This window comes from Macrotis lagotis, chromosome 2, assembly GCF_037893015.1.
Source record: "Macrotis lagotis isolate mMagLag1 chromosome 2, bilby.v1.9.chrom.fasta, whole genome shotgun sequence".
Classification (NCBI taxonomy): domain Eukaryota; kingdom Metazoa; phylum Chordata; class Mammalia; order Peramelemorphia; family Peramelidae; genus Macrotis; species Macrotis lagotis.
In genome coordinates this window covers 251,944,340-251,960,415 of record NC_133659.1, presented here as the reverse complement: position 1 = coordinate 251,960,415, position 16,076 = coordinate 251,944,340, and the positions used below count along the sequence as shown (strand labels likewise).

Below are 16,076 nucleotides of genomic sequence, written 5' to 3'. Positions count from 1 at the left end.
TTGGTATACCAATTTGTACATTCATAGACACACAAATGTGCAAATTCTTAAGAAAAAAGACAGAACTTGACCATCTGGAAAACTTCCAATGTTGCCCACATCACCTGTACAGAAAAAAACATTGCTGAGAGTTGAGTTTTCGATACAACTAGCACCTTCTCTAGAGTTCTCCTCCATGGGGGGATTATTTCTGTTCTTCTTCATGCTTGATACCTTTAATATATATATATATATATATATATCTATATATATGTATATATATATATATATATATATATATATATGTATATATATATATCCAGGCCTCCAAACTCCCAGAGGTTCATGACTTTTAATCTATTTAATACAAGCTTTTACTCTACTATAAATGTCATATAAAATTAACAATAACCATACCAATGGCCCTTTTCTCTGTATACTTCATGCCTCTACCTTTGATTATTTGCCACTTTAATCTGTGAGTAAATTCCTTAACTTGCCTATCTCAGCTACAAGAGAAATTTTCATGTCACCAGAATTTATGATCCTCCTCTTGGCGTCAGACCTGGAGAACTCTATGACTTTACAAAAACTTGGGGCAGCTAGGTGGCATAGTGGATAAAGCACCAGCCCTAGAATCAGGAGTACCTGGGTTCAAATCCAGTCTCAGACACTTAATAATTACCTAGCTGTGTGGCCTTGGGCAAGCCACTTAACCCCATTTGCTTTGCAAAAACCTAAAAAAATAAACAAAAACTTGTGGCAATCTATGGAATAATTCAATTTAAAAATTTCCAAAAAAGTACCATATTAAAAAGTAACCTTTGACTGCCATCATAGCAGAAAGAACAATTTCTCCATTCTGCATTTCAAAATCCTCACCCTTAAAAAGTCAATCACCTATCTCCTTCATTCGATGTATTGAAGTTATCCCAAAGGACAGTATAAAGTTTCACTAAAATATGCAAGATATGGGGACCTAGGTGGCCTAGTGGAGACAGCAAGGGACCTGGAATCAGGAGGGCCTGAGGTCAAAAGCATTCTCACACCCTTGATAATTACCATGCTCTATGGTCTTGGACAAATTCTTTAACCTCACTGCCTTGGAACAAGCCTAAAATAAAGAAATTAAATGAATCTGTAATTAAATCTTTCTTATTTCTACAATAATGAATTATTCCTCTTTGTTGGAGAGGAGGCAATGCTGTTAAGTGACCTACCAAAGGTCACATACTTAAGCAATTATTAAGTGTCTGAGGTCTGATTTAAAGTCAGGTAGTCCTGACTATAGAGTTGGTGCTCTAGACACTGTGTTAAATAGCTGACCCATCTGCAATCCTCCTTTCATCATTTCAGGCCGGCTCCAGTTAAGCTTCTACACTGAGGATTAAAGGTTATCCTAAAATACAACATTTCAAAATATTATTTTATGTGTAAGAAATGACAGTGGATCCTTGATGCATATCATATCCTTAATTCTAAATCTATCATTCAAAGTCTCAATATCTTAATCACAGAAAAGACTTGATGCTTCTTGTTATAAGGCCTAACCCTCACTCTTTACATTCCTTTTGAGTACCCTTACTTCCTTCAGTCTATCCTCTCTCCTGGAAGGATTTTCTGCCTCCTCTTGGCCAATCAAACTTTCAACCTAAACTAAAGCTCTTTAATGAAGTCTTTTCTTATTTACCAGAGTTTACTTTGTCATTTCCCTTTGTATTCATTCATATCAGCTCTCTGTAAACATCATGCAGGAATTCCCTAACAATTGCACATAAAATCATCTCATTGGTTCCCAGGCAGATCCCATAGCTTATTATTTTTAGGGCCATTCCCACTCTAAAATTTTCATTCTAATTCAGCTTTGGCATTCACCTTGAGTAGGGAATAAATAAATCAGAAAAGTAATTTTGAAAGCAGCAATCCATTTAAAATTTCAAAAATAACAATAGAAAATACCATTGCACCCCTATTTGATTGATAGTCTTCTCCTTCTTCCAATCCAAATGCCGATATCATAGAAATTAAATGTAGATAAAATATCATATTATTAACTGGAGACATGGCTACTGAGAGGAGGAAAACTGTACAAATATGCTGATTCATAATATCTCTAGCAAAATTAACCACCCACTTGCCCCAAATTCCAGGAGACCAAAAGAGATTAAGAAAGCAACTTTTGGACTGGATTTAGATATTATGGACAAATAAGGTTGCTATTACGAATGTGAGGGGTTAAGTGGGAATTTTCTACAAAGATATATACATATATATATAACTTTGTATAAAATATATATTGTATAAAATATATTATATAAAATATATATTATATATATATGTATTAGTTTTCTTAATGCACACTTAATATTTTGGGAAAAGAGCAGAAACAAAAATGTTTATATTTAACATACTCCATAGGTGAAAAATACATTAAATATACAACTTTAAGATTAAACATAAAGATATGTACAATACACAACTGACTTCACAATTGAAGGAAGGTGATGGAATGGAAGGTTGGAGGGAAATTATGTAACTTGAAAATAAGCATATATTTATGGATGAAGACTGAAAAACTTTCATACCAGGAAATTGGGGGAAAAAGTAAAATATCAATTGAAAAACTAAGTTAAAATATTTACAGTTTTTAGTGGTATTTTACAGAAATGGAATTTGGTAAGCTTATTCTTCAACTTGAGGGATACCAACTCCTCATAGATATGGAGTCAGTTTAGAAATTCGCCAGTACCATTTCCAATGTTTTGAGTGTGTAAGGTGATGAATTCGATAACACTAGAAAGCCTCAAACAAGTGCCAATCTGAATTGATAGAAATTGTACCACTGGGAATAATGTCCAGTGATGACATCGTGTAGTATGACCAAACCATAACCTACCCTGTCCAGTAGCATCGCACTCAACTGAATGATGAGAATGAGATCCAGTAGAAATACTTGGAGCTGCATCACTTGGTGTAACTTCTCTAGGTCCATTATTAATTAATGCATTTTCTTTATTTTATTTGAATGATTCTTCCTAAGAATAATGGACAAGAAATGTAAAGCATCCTCTGGAAAATAATGATTAAACTATAACTAGTATAAATAATGCAATAGTATCTAAAGTAATTTAAATGTCAGACATCCTTAGATCTAAAAACCAAATCATGCAAACCTTTAAATATTTCCCTTCACTTATTTGAGACATTTGATTTATGAGAAAACTTTCCTCCATAAGAAAAAAAATATTACTTTACATTATATACTGATAAATTTTACAATTCTCAAAGAAATGAAAAAAAACTGATGGACTAAACAAAACTTATCCTCAAATAACAATCTAACAGCGAAGGTAAGATACCCTCTGATTGGAGGTCAGAGACATGAACATCAAAACCTCCATCTGAGGAGTTCGACAAGCACAGATATCTCCTTATCTCTATTCTGACAGAACAGCTTTGGAATTTCTCGGACTTCTTCTCCATGACCTAGATATCTATGATGTCAACCTTGGCACTCCACCTAATCACCTCACACTAATCCCATTGCTAGAGGAAGGGCATGAATTTACAATGACCCTTCATGGAGACCTCATATCTCCCTCTGAGGCATCATTTCTTACCAATCTGACTAAACCAAAAAGCTGAAAAATAGAAGAAAATTCAAAGTTCCTCTTAGGACTAAGAACCAACCTGGAAAATAAATCAAGAGAAAAGATTTTTAAAGAGTCTAGACAATATTATGCCAGCAAATTATCATGGAAAACTTCCCTAATAATCTAGAACAAGATGAGAAACTAGTCCTTGAAAGCATCCATCAATCATCCCCAGAAAGAGATCCCAAAACAAAAACAAATTTCAGAATTCTCAGCTAAAAGACAAAATAATGCAAGTTATCAAAAAGAAGTAATTTAAAAACTAGGGAATCATCATCAGGATTACACAGGACTTACCAGCTTCAATATTAAAGGATTGGTGGGCCTGGAATATGATATTGCAGTTGTCAGAGAAGTTCACATTATAATCAAGAATCAACTATCCTGCAAAATTCAGTATATTCTTTCAGGGGAAAAGATGGACTTTCAAATAAATAAAGAACTTTCAAACTTACTTGATAAAAAGACCAGAAGTGAAAATAAAATTTGATCTTCCGACACAAGACTCAGAAGATTCATTAAAAGCTAAATGGGGGCGGTTAGGTGACACGGTGAATAGAGCACCGGCCCTGGAGTCAGGAAGACCTGAGTTCAAATCCGGCCTCAGACACTTAATAATTAGCTAGCTGTGTGGCCTTGGGCAAACCACTTAACCCCATTTGCCTTGCAAAAACTAAAAAAAAAAAAAAAAAGCTAAATGGGAGATGGGGTGAAATATCAGGAAAGCTAAACTGTCTGCATCCCTACATGAGAAAACAACTATTCAACTGTTCTAACTCTTGAGTACAATTGTATTCTAACTCAGTACAATTGGAAGGAATATACTTAGAGAGTGTGGGTACATATCTCTTAAGTGATCAAACTCTTAGCACTTGAGACTTGTATTTATATTGGGACAGTTGGAGGGGCTGTTCCTGAAAAAAAGGTATGAGTATATCATGATTATGAAATAAAGATGCTTATGGTTCTTGAGAACTAAACTACTATCAGGACACTTGTAAAGAGTAAAATTTGATGAAGGTGGGGGTACCATACAGCTATAGAACAATGAGGTCATGGGAAAAGAAAAAAGGATTAAGCTGGGATAAGAAGGTTGAGGCATTAGAGGTTCAAATGACCTGTTATAATAAAAGGTATTGTGGGAGTAGGGGAACACTGAGTAAATTTTACTCTCAACAGACTTGACTAAAAGGGAGAAAAAATATATCCCCAACTGCCTTTAGAAATTTATTCTACCTTACAGAGAAGTGGGGGGATGAGGGAGGGGGCAGAAAGGGAAAAAATGAAAGAAATTGGAGGTGGATTGATAAAAGGGAGGGCAAATTGAGGGAAGGAGGCAGAAATGTAAAGCATAACACTGGTGAGGTGAATTAAGGGAAAAGATGTGCGAAAGTACAAACAGGGAGAAGGTAGGATGGAGGGGAATGTAGCGTTAGTAAGTCTAACCATGAATGTGAATGGAATGTCCTCTCCCATAAAACAGATGTGGATAGAAGAGTGGATGATAAACCAGAATTCTAGAGGAGAAACCAAAATGATGACATGAGGCTAGGAAGTTGCCAGAGTTTACACCTTTAAAACCACCTTTAAGTGAAGCCTCTAAACAGATCCTAAAGTGACAGGACCCACAAACACCCCCCCCCCCCCCAGTGTAACAAGTTCTCAACTCAAGATTCTTTGGAGCAAGTGATTCATATACATGAATTCTATGGAATACTATTGTTCTTTAAGAAATAATGTTTTTTAAGAAAAACTTTGGATAGGCTTGGAAGATTGCCAGTCATGAGTTATGACCCAGGTCCTCTGTCTCCAACTCTAAGAATTTTTTGCAATACACAGATAAATATAAGGCTTACCATGAAATATGGAAAGTAATACAAAAATATCATCAGAAAGTAAATTGTACACACATTGATTTCACCTAGGGTGTCAATTAAAAAACAAAACCAAAACTAAAACTAGAGGTGGGGAAACTTGAAAAATTCTAACAAAAACATCTTACCTTTTAACTTATTTGTTATCCAAATGCTATGAATTCATTTGGTGTTAAATACTAAGGATATTGTATAAAATTTTACTTGTTTATTTTTGTTGATGGTTATGTTTGCAAAAAAACATTTTTTACAAAGCAAAGTGCTGAAATTTAAGCTTTGAAAAAAATTTCAGAGAGAAACTTAACCTTAGTATCAAACTTTAATTCTTCATCTGTGGATGAACAATGATTTTAAGGCCCAGAGTCAAAGAGTCTTTGGAAAAGAAAACAAAAATAAGTTTAATTATTTTTAAAATTTCTATTTCTAGAAGAGAATCATCTGAAAGGCTTTTTACTTGTTGTCACCAAAGGATACAGAATAAAGGATTACTTAATAGAGCAGGGTAGCTAAACTAATTGTACTCCAAGATTCAATTTAGCAGAGAAGAAAATATTATAGAGGCTATCAGTAGGTCTATCCTATAGAATAATCATCCTTCCTATTTTTATACTCCTCTAAAGTTGACAGAGGAACACAATAAAACATGACAAATCACACAAGCACTGGAAACTTGCATGTATGTGTAGCATGGCCGTACTCTCTGTGCCTTCCTTACCAGTTTCTGACACATGTTTTCACAATCAGTCATTATCCTTGAAGTTACCTTCCACAGATTTCAAATTGAGTTGTATTTATTGTTGTTCAGTCATTTCAGTTGTGTCTGACTCTTTTTGATCTTATGTGGAGTTTTCTTGGCAAAAGTAATAAAATGATTCACCATTCTCTTCCCCAGCTTATATTACAGATGAGGACTGAGCCAGAGGTAAGTGACTTTCCTAGGATCACAAGTTAGCAAGTGACTTGAGATTATATTTGAACTCAGGAAAATGAATCTTCCTGATTCAAAGCCCAGTGCTCTATCTGCTGTGTTTCTCCTACCTGTTCTCTGTGAGTACATCAACTCATAATTACAGTTTCAGAAAGGCATTTAGAACAAGTGCAAACATTCCAAGATGTAATATAGTCACTGATGAACCTGGTTGGGTTAAATCCATCTCCATCCACTTCTCTTTCAGTTTGATTCCATTTTCACCTCCTCCTAAGCTTCACATTGTTTTCTTTCTTATATCCTCCTCCATCTCTCTTCAAATTCTTCTCCATTGACTCACTGTCACTGTCACTCAAAGTCACTTTAATTTCTAAAGACTTCCTGACTTTCTTTATATTATTAACTATCAGTCTCTGAGCTTTTTCAAAATTCTAAATAAGATCATAGTTCTGTCTCCTTCTCCTGCTCCCTTTTTCACAATCTTCTTTGCACAAAAATAAGAAGATAGACTCCAAATATTCATCTTCTCTGTGTCAGATGAATCTTCCCACCCACTTCCTGACACAATCACTCCTCTCCTTACCTCTTGTAAGATTCTCTCTTTTTTTTTTTTTTTACTTTTTCAAAGACTGTGCATCATGTCTAGGAATATTTCATTCTACTTGATCATCTGGAGAGTAGAAAGGTTTTTCCTTCACCCTTTTTTTATCTTCTTCTATATTGATTCTTGTCACTAGCAGCAACACAAATACAGAACAAAATGTGCAGGTGGCTACAAAATAATCTGTGCTGTGTGAACATGAGCACCCTGTTGGTGGTCTTTACAGCTAATACTTTGTGATATTTCTTTACCTCATTAGGAACTCCAGAGAGATTAGGTTCTTTAAGCATCTTTGCCACCTCTTCTCAAGGTATAATGTCAGCTTGCCTGGATGTTTCTAATTGCAAACTAGAATAGTCATGCCAACATATCAGTGTGAAAAACGGCTTTCTACCACTGTTGTCCATGAGAGCTCCAAGCAGAAAGCCCTTACCAGAACTCTTTCAGGTTCTTACTATTGCTTCTCTCCTCTTTGCTGAGAAATTTCCAATACTACTTTCTGTCTTGACTTAAGGGAACTTGTCCCCAATGACTTAGGACCCCAATGTTGATAATGCCTTTACTTTATAATTCTGAGCACTTGGAAAAGTTTCCACAATGATAAGACAAGACAGACTTGCACTATAGATATGCCTTAAAAGGCTTTTTAGGAATCCATTCCTAGGAGCTAATACATTGTATGGCCAGAGTTTCCATGCGTAGCATGGAAGAATATGGCTTGTGCATTCTTCATTCATCTAATAAATATTTATTTAAAGTTATATTAGGAGATGGTTAATAGGGAGAGATCCAGGAGTAAAAAATTACTGAATTCAAGTTCTACCTTTGTACCATATTGATTTTGTGAACTTAAGCAAGTCACTTAATGCCTCAAGTGTTCTAAGATAACTTTAATATACAACAGCTACTAATAAGTTTTAATATATATTCTAGGTGTTTAATAAATCTAATTCAAAGCAAGATAATGAAACAAAAACATGAGTTAATATGATGTTTCAGATGATTTAAATTGAAGATGAGCCATTTTTTTGGAAAAGGAGAGTCTACTTTGCCCATACTAATCAGGTATAAAGTCTACCTGATCATGAAGTTTTCTAGGGAAATTTCTTCCACTACTGTAGAAGGAAATAAAATACAATTAAAACAAATACCAACACAGACATTACTATTAAATGTATAATTTATGAAGCTTTGATCAAATTGCATTTTTTTGTTTGGGAAAATGACAAAAACCAATGCTACAAAAGAAATTATGCTATAGGCAAGTATTTTAAGCATCAATACTCTGTGAACAGAAAAGAGGTCTTCTTAATGTATCAGAAATCTCTCAGTGACTTCTTTACATTAGCATGTTATTGCCAAAGAATAATATCACTAGCAGAAATCATAAGCAGAAACAAACAAGGTGATATATAATAAAGAATCTGGGTTTTTTTTATGCAGGTAGATTGAAAAAAGGCCATATCAGTTTAACCTTTCTCCTCACACTCCTCACAGATGCAACATCTAGAGATTTAATACTGCCACATTCAGTATGATATGGCATGACTTGTTTGGTGCATAGAGACTGCTCTATTTAGTATGACAACATATTTCTAACTCTTCTCCATGGGCAAGAGATCCAGAAACAAAGCATGTTCTATAGACCTCTATTGTCCATAAAGGTAAGACATTGATTAGTTGCCAATAGATTTTTTTTTAGAAAAATTTATTTTTTCACATTGCAACAATAATCCTGTTGTAAAAGTAAACATAATTCCCATTCCCCCAACAAAGACAGAGACCCTCAAGAAAAATAAAGTGAGGGGAAAAAAGAATACTTTAATCTGTGTTCAGATAGCATCAACACTGTCTCTGAGATGGGTGGAATTCTTATCATAAGTCCATTAGAGAACCGAATCAATAATTTTCCCATAGTTGCAATTTTTAGCTGTATTTCTCCTCCATTCTATTTTCCCACACTCCCACTTATTCTATTCTCTCTCCTTTCAACCTGTCCCTCTTTGAGTGAATTTTATCTGACTACCCTCTCCCTCTACCTTCCCTCTCTTCTATCACCTATTCCCTCACCACCTCCCCATTCCCTTTCTCTTATCCCTTTCCTCTCCTATTTTCCTCCAAGGTAAGGTAAATTTCTATTCCCTATTGAGTGTATATGTTATTTCCTTCTCTGAGCCACTTCCAATGAGAATGAAGACCCACTCATTCCTTCTCACCTTCCCCTCTTCCACTCCATTGCAAAAGATTTTTCTTGACTTTTATGTGAATATCTTAGCCCATTCTACCTCTGCTTTTCTTTTCTCCCAGTATATTCCTTCTTTGTCCACTGACTCCATCTTTATAATATATTATACCATTATATACAGCTCCTTCCAGCGCCTTGGTTATAGATGCGTCTTCAAACTGCTCTAATAAATAAGAAGATTCATATGAGTCATCAGGATCTTAATCCATGCAGGAATACATGCAGTTCAACATCATTAAGTCCCTCATAATTTGCCCTTCCCATGCACCCTCTCTGTTTCACCTGAGTCCAGTACTTGAAGATAAAACTTTATGTTCAACTCTGGTAGTTTCAATAGGAAAGTTTGAAAGTCCCCTATTTCATTGAATATCTATCTTTTGCTCCAGAAAGAGGATGTTCAGTTTTGTTGGGGAGAGATTTTTGGTTGTAATCCAAACTCTTTTCCCTTCCAGAATATCATTATCCAAATCCTATGAACCCTTAATGTAGAGAAGCTGCTAAATCCTACATAATCCTGATTGTACTGCCAAAAATTGAATTGTTTATTTCTGGCTCATTGTAATCTTTTCTCTCTGAATTGGGAGTTCTGGGATTTAGCTGTAATATTCCTGGGGTTTTTTATTTTGGGATCTCCTTCAGGAGGTTAGTGGTGGACTCCCTCGATTTCTATTTTTACCCTCTGTTTTTAGAACAGAATTGTCTAATCTTAGGTTGTCTTAAGGCTGCATTGAAATAAAATAATCATTCAAGGACTGCACACAGAAAAAAATACAGTCCTGTTAAGCAGAATTGGTGCTAATTGAGGGCAGCAAGGCCAAGGTTCATAGATATAAAACTTAGAAAGGGGGGGAATACGCATCTTCAACATGAAAGGTGAATCCATGAAATGTGAAAACAAACACAAAATGACAAAGTGACAACACAACAGTATAAAGGTAGGTTCATACTGACTAGTCTGCATCGCACAGATGGAATTTGTCCCACAGATGGATTGAAAATTCTATGGATATGCTCCATCTATAATACTGCTTAAATCAAATTATCCAATGGTTTATCAATTTTATTGGTTTTTTCATAAAACCAACTTTTGGTTTTATTTATTAATTCAACTTTTTTTTGCTTTCAATTTTATTCCTTTCTCCTATAATTTTTAGAATTTCTAATTTTATATTTGATTGTGGATTTTTAATTTGTTCTTTCTCTAATTTTATAAGTTGTATATTTAGTTCATTGATTTCCTCTTTCTCTAATTTATTCATGTAAGCATTTAAAGATATATAATATATCCCCTGACAGCCGCTTTGAATGAATCCCATAGGATTTGGTATGTTATTTCAATATTGTCAGTATCTAGGATAAAATGATTAATTTTTTCTATAATTTGTTTTTGATCTAATCATTCTTTAAAATGAGGTTGTTCAATTTCCAATGAGTTCTGGGCCTATATCTCCCTGTCCCAATATTGCATATGACTTTTATTGCATTGCGATCTGAGAAGGATGTATTCACTATTTCTGCCTTTCTGCAGTTGATCATTAAGTTTTTACGTCCTAGTATATGGTCAATTTTTGTCTAAGTGCCATACAATGCAGAGAAAAAGGTATATTCCTTTCTATCCCCATTCAGTTTCTTCCATAAGTCTACTATATTTAGCTTTTCTAACAATCTATTTACCTCCTTAACTTCTTTCTTGTTTATTTTATGATTTAATTTATGTAGGTCTGAGAGTGGGAGGTTGAAGTCTCCCACTACTAGAGTTTTGCTGTCTATGTCTTCCTGTAGTTCTTTCAGCTTCTCCTCTAAGAATTTGGATGCTATCCCATTGGATACATACATACATATATATATATATATATATATATATATATATATATATATATATATATATATATACAGTACTGAAATCACTTTATTGTCTATGGTACCTTTTAGGAGAATATAGTTTCCTTCCTTATCTATTTTAATGCTATCCATTTTTGCAGCTGCTTTGTCTGAGATAAGGATTGCTACCCCTGTTTTTTTTACTTCAGCTGAAGCAAAATATATTCTTCTCCAACCTTTTACTTTTACTCTATATGCATCTCTCTGCTTCAAATGAGCTTCTTGTAGGCAGCATATTGTAGGATTCTGGTTATTAATCCACTCTGCTATCTGCTTACATTTTAAGGGAGAGTTCATTCAATTCACATTCAAAGTTATAATTACTAACTCTATATTGCCCTCCTTGGTATCTTCTTTCTGTTTGTATTTTTCCTCTTTTTTCCCTTTATCCATATTCCCCAGTGTTTTGTTTCTGAATACCAGTCACCTTCAGTGTGTTTGTCCTCTTATATCAGCCCCTCTCCCCTTTCTTTCCCCTTTCCCTTTTCCCTTTCTTCCCTTCCTTCTGTTAGTTCCCCTTTTTATTGCCCTCCTTGTCTTCAACCTTGCCCTAAACAGAGTGTGGAAGTGGTGGTCACATAGGCTCAGTTTTAGTTAGAACTTGAGGACTCAGATTTGATAGCAGTTTTAGGTTTTTTGATAGATCTGTTTTAGTATGATAATAAGCAGTTCAAAGATTCCTCCAAAAGCAAATAAGGAACACAAACATTTTTCCTCACAGAAGACAGATAAATTTTAATAGGCCTGAAAACTCTTGGTAAGAGGATAGCATTGGTAGAGAATGGGCATGGAGTGAGGATGTTGGGGCTGACAAAAAGAATAAGACTTTGACATATTTTACTGGAAAATAATTCAATTGTGTTAAGTCATGGCTAAGATGGGACCACAGCATAACTTCTATATTTTTAATAAATAGATTTAATAAATAAATTTTTAAAAATAAAATTTAGACTTTTCTTTTTCTATATGTAAGGGAAAATTTATTAGAAGCTCTTAGGTTGACAGCAGGGGCAGGCAACATCCTGCCCAGAGGTAATATTTGTGTGACATTGCTAAGGCAACCAGAGGTCAGACTCGAAACTGAAATCTAGCCACTCTCTGGTGTTAATCAATATAAATTTTTGATCAAATATACTGCTGAAAATACTCAAATGACCCTTGGCATAAAGGAGCTTCCCCATCCTGATCTGGCAATAAAAAGTTACAAATATAAGGATTAATTGGAAAGCAAAATGAATTAAAATAAAAACAAAATAACTAGTCTGCTTTTACTGTAAATGATAATATATCTCTTCAGCCTGGAAGTATTTTTATTTCAAACAGGCTGGAAAGTTTCAATTCCTCTGCAACAGATTAAAGTGTTACTTATGACCTAAAGGATTTACAAATTATTAATTAAAATTTTGCGTGCATTGTAGAAGACAAGTTATAGGAGGGTTTGAAATGACACAATGCATATATAAAGGAGAACCTGTCATATTATAGACTAAATAAATCTGTGTAGAGGGAGATGGACAATAGTTGACAAATACCACCTTTGGCTAACTAGCCATATTATTCATTATCTGAATAAAAAATTTAATTCAAATCAATGATATTAAAAATGAATAAAGGGCAGCTAGGTGGCCCAGTGGATAGAGCACCAGCCCTGGAGTTAGGAGGATCTGAGTTCAAATCAGCCCTCAGACACTTAATAATTACCTAGCTTGTGTGACCTTGGACAAGGCACTTAACCCCATTACTTTGCAAAAAACAAAAACAAAAAAAATGAATAAACACAGACACATATTTAAAACAGATGAAATTTCAGAGACATTCCAAATCTTTCACTTTATATTTATACACTGAAACAAAAGGAAACTGAGATTCAAAGAGATAAAAGAACTTGTTAGTGGCAAAGCCAGGACCGGACGATGTTATGGCACTGCTCTGGATGAGGATATATTTTACTTATTGGCATTTGTCAATCAGTGGATCATTGTGCAAGATGAAATAAAATTAAAATTTTGGTTGCACAAAATGCAAAACTGAGTATCAGTTTTCAGAGAACAGGAACAAAAAGACATTTGGAATACAATATTATGGATAAAGTGTGGCTTTTCTACCATAACTTTGAATTGAAATGTCAAAATAATCAATAGAAATAACTAGAGAGTGATTAATCCAGGAACATAATAATTTGTCAATGTATAAGAAAATTAATAATATTTTGGTTTTTAACAAAATTGAGGTTATTCACAATTGCTGTATACAAAAGAATGCAAGAAATAATGGCAAGCAAGTAAGATGCTTTTTCAGGGAAGTGAAAAATGACAACTATGACCCAGGACCAGTGTTCTGGCACACTCATTCTTGATGATATGAGTCTGGTTCTCTTAGACAATATGTTTTATATGAAAATTTATATACAAAGGGTTCACTATTAGTAAAACTCAAGGGAAAAAAGGTTCTTACTTTATAATTGCTCTAAGTTTTAGCCTGAAACAATGAAGATTTGAAGTTTATGGTAATAGCTTACAAATCAAGTTCAAAAGAACTGAGAGATCAGCAGTTTTTGAGTTCTAATAAGGGGTTAAGTGATAACATTATTGAGACACTTAGCTATCAAATAATAAATTTTACTAATTTTTTGATGAATAGAAAAGAACGTGGAATGAATAAATGTCTTATGGTATAAGATGAGTATTTGAAGGAAAATTTACTTTAAAATAACAAATCATTATAACAAAATTTTGTCCTCATTCATAAGCCCAGTTCTTTTAGCCTTTTAAAATTCTAACACTAATAAATTTATGAATAAACTATGATTATGTCTTGAATAGAAAATGCTATTGTGCTTACTATACATTTCTTAAATTCAATGCCTACATTGTGATATCTACCTTGAACATATTGATGAATAGTTTGATTTATATTTAATTCAGTGTTCTAGATTGAGACTTGAGAGACACTCTGTCTTTACTGAGATTACTTAATTATCCTTATCAAAATTGGATTAGAGATTTTAAAAACACTGCTTAAAATTTTCAAATGTGGCTAATATGATAAAAATATATGAAAACATTTTTGTCTTTAAATGCTTATCATATCAATTTCATGTTATGTAGCTAAAGATACACTATTTTATGAATGAATAAAAGGAAGGAAAGAGGTTTAGTTATCACTCAACTAGCTACAGTTATTTAAAATATTTTAATGGAAAAAGACATTTCTAGGCAGTAGTAAGATATACTTCAAATTAATTACTGTTTTTTTCTGCTATTCATATATCTCATTTCTTCTAAGAAAGGGGTTACAAAGCTCATCCCTGTCTGCTATATAATGTAGTATACAGTAGTTAAAAGTCCATAACTCAATCTTTTTCACTGTTAGCATGAGTAAGTCACCTAGGCTTTCTGCTCCTCATTTCATCATCATTTAAATGGGAGTAACCAGAATACCTATATTATTCATGGCAGAATTAATTTTTAAAAAACCTTCTAAAAATGTGAGGTGAATTTATTATTACAAGCCCAAGTCATTAAGATTCTAAATGGTCCAGTTAGAAAAGACTGAATGGTAGGAGCTAAGTCAAAAAATGACCTCTCTTCTAATGTTTAAAACTCCCTAAATCAGGAGGTTATAAAATTTTCCTAGGGTCATGTTGGAGGAGGCCACATATGGCAATAGCTACCAAAAATCTCCCATTGTCTTTCAAACCTCTATTTCCTGCTCTCCCTAATTCTTTTTTTTTTTTATATGCTTTAGGATCTATGGAGGGAAAGCTATAGGAACATTTTAAAATTTTGGAAACACTTGATATTTCCATAGCTTGAATAAATGATCTACATGGTTTCCAAAATGTATGAGGGGTCTGCTGTTCTGCTATTTTACTTTTTGTTTTTTTTCTGTTCCTATATTAGACCAATCCATCTGTCCGTGTGTGTGTGTGTGCCTTTGTGTGTCTATGTGTGCATATGCTACTTACACAGAAAGCCCTTGAAGGTTTTATTGATTTCCCCCATATTTAAGAATTAGAAACAAATTATATTAATATAATATATGTAAAAGTGGTAAAGTTTTCATATAATTTGGTTAAATTATTTAGAATAACATAGAAATATGAAAATTGTTATTGTAGTTGACGTAAAGAAATGTTTGACTAAAGCAGATAATAACACAAAATGTCTTGTGACAGTTTTTAGTAAATATTTCAAAATAATGAAACTACAAAGATAATTAACTATCCAAAACAAACAATTTTTTCCCTTTAAAATATAAAATGGAAATAGAAGAATGATTATATATGAATTTTAAAGGTTTTTCTTCAGTTTTTTAAAATCATTTCTTTGGAATTGTAAATCCTACCTCCTTTGTTCATGGTAGGTCCACCTAAAGTAGAATCCAAAGCCCTGTTTGACTGAATATGTCTCTCCTGTTGTACACACTGCTCAGCCAGGTTGCAATAACTATATATAAAATGAAATATGAAGCATAGTAAGACTACATTAACTAAGTGAAAAATTATATGCATCAAGTCATTGTGCATCTCAAACCTTCAATAACTGCATCATCACCAGTATTATTTTTGCTTGATGAAGTCTGTAGATGTTTTACATCTAGGTCATTCAATCTAGAGGTTAATACACTTATCTTTAAAGGCACATAATAGAATTGTAGGTTTAGAGGTGAAAAGGTCTATAAAATTATCAGTATCTTTATTTTATAGATTAAATAACTGAATCCTAGAAAAGGTAACAGATGTCCAAGGTCAGACATATAGTAAGAGGCATGATGTCTCCTGTAAATCTCTCAATATAGTAATGCTGAATATTAATATTTTTTGATTTATTCTTTTTTATTTATTACTCATCTGAAGTCATTCAAGACATAAAGTGACTCTTCCCTAAAACTCACTTTAGTTCTATTATAATTG

The 16,076-nt window shown here is 33.5% G+C and overlaps 1 long non-coding RNA gene across 1 annotated transcript; it reads right to left on the bottom strand.

Annotated features, from left to right (window-relative positions):
• Positions 1 to 2,875: 2,875 nt before the first annotated feature.
• Positions 2,876 to 15,574, bottom strand: LOC141514704 (uncharacterized). Its single transcript, XR_012476090.1, has 2 exons — positions 15,509 to 15,574; positions 2,876 to 3,014 (listed from the first exon to the last, which is right to left on the bottom strand). It is a non-coding gene; the product is annotated as an uncharacterized LOC141514704 (long non-coding RNA).
• Positions 15,575 to 16,076: the final 502 nt, after the last annotated feature.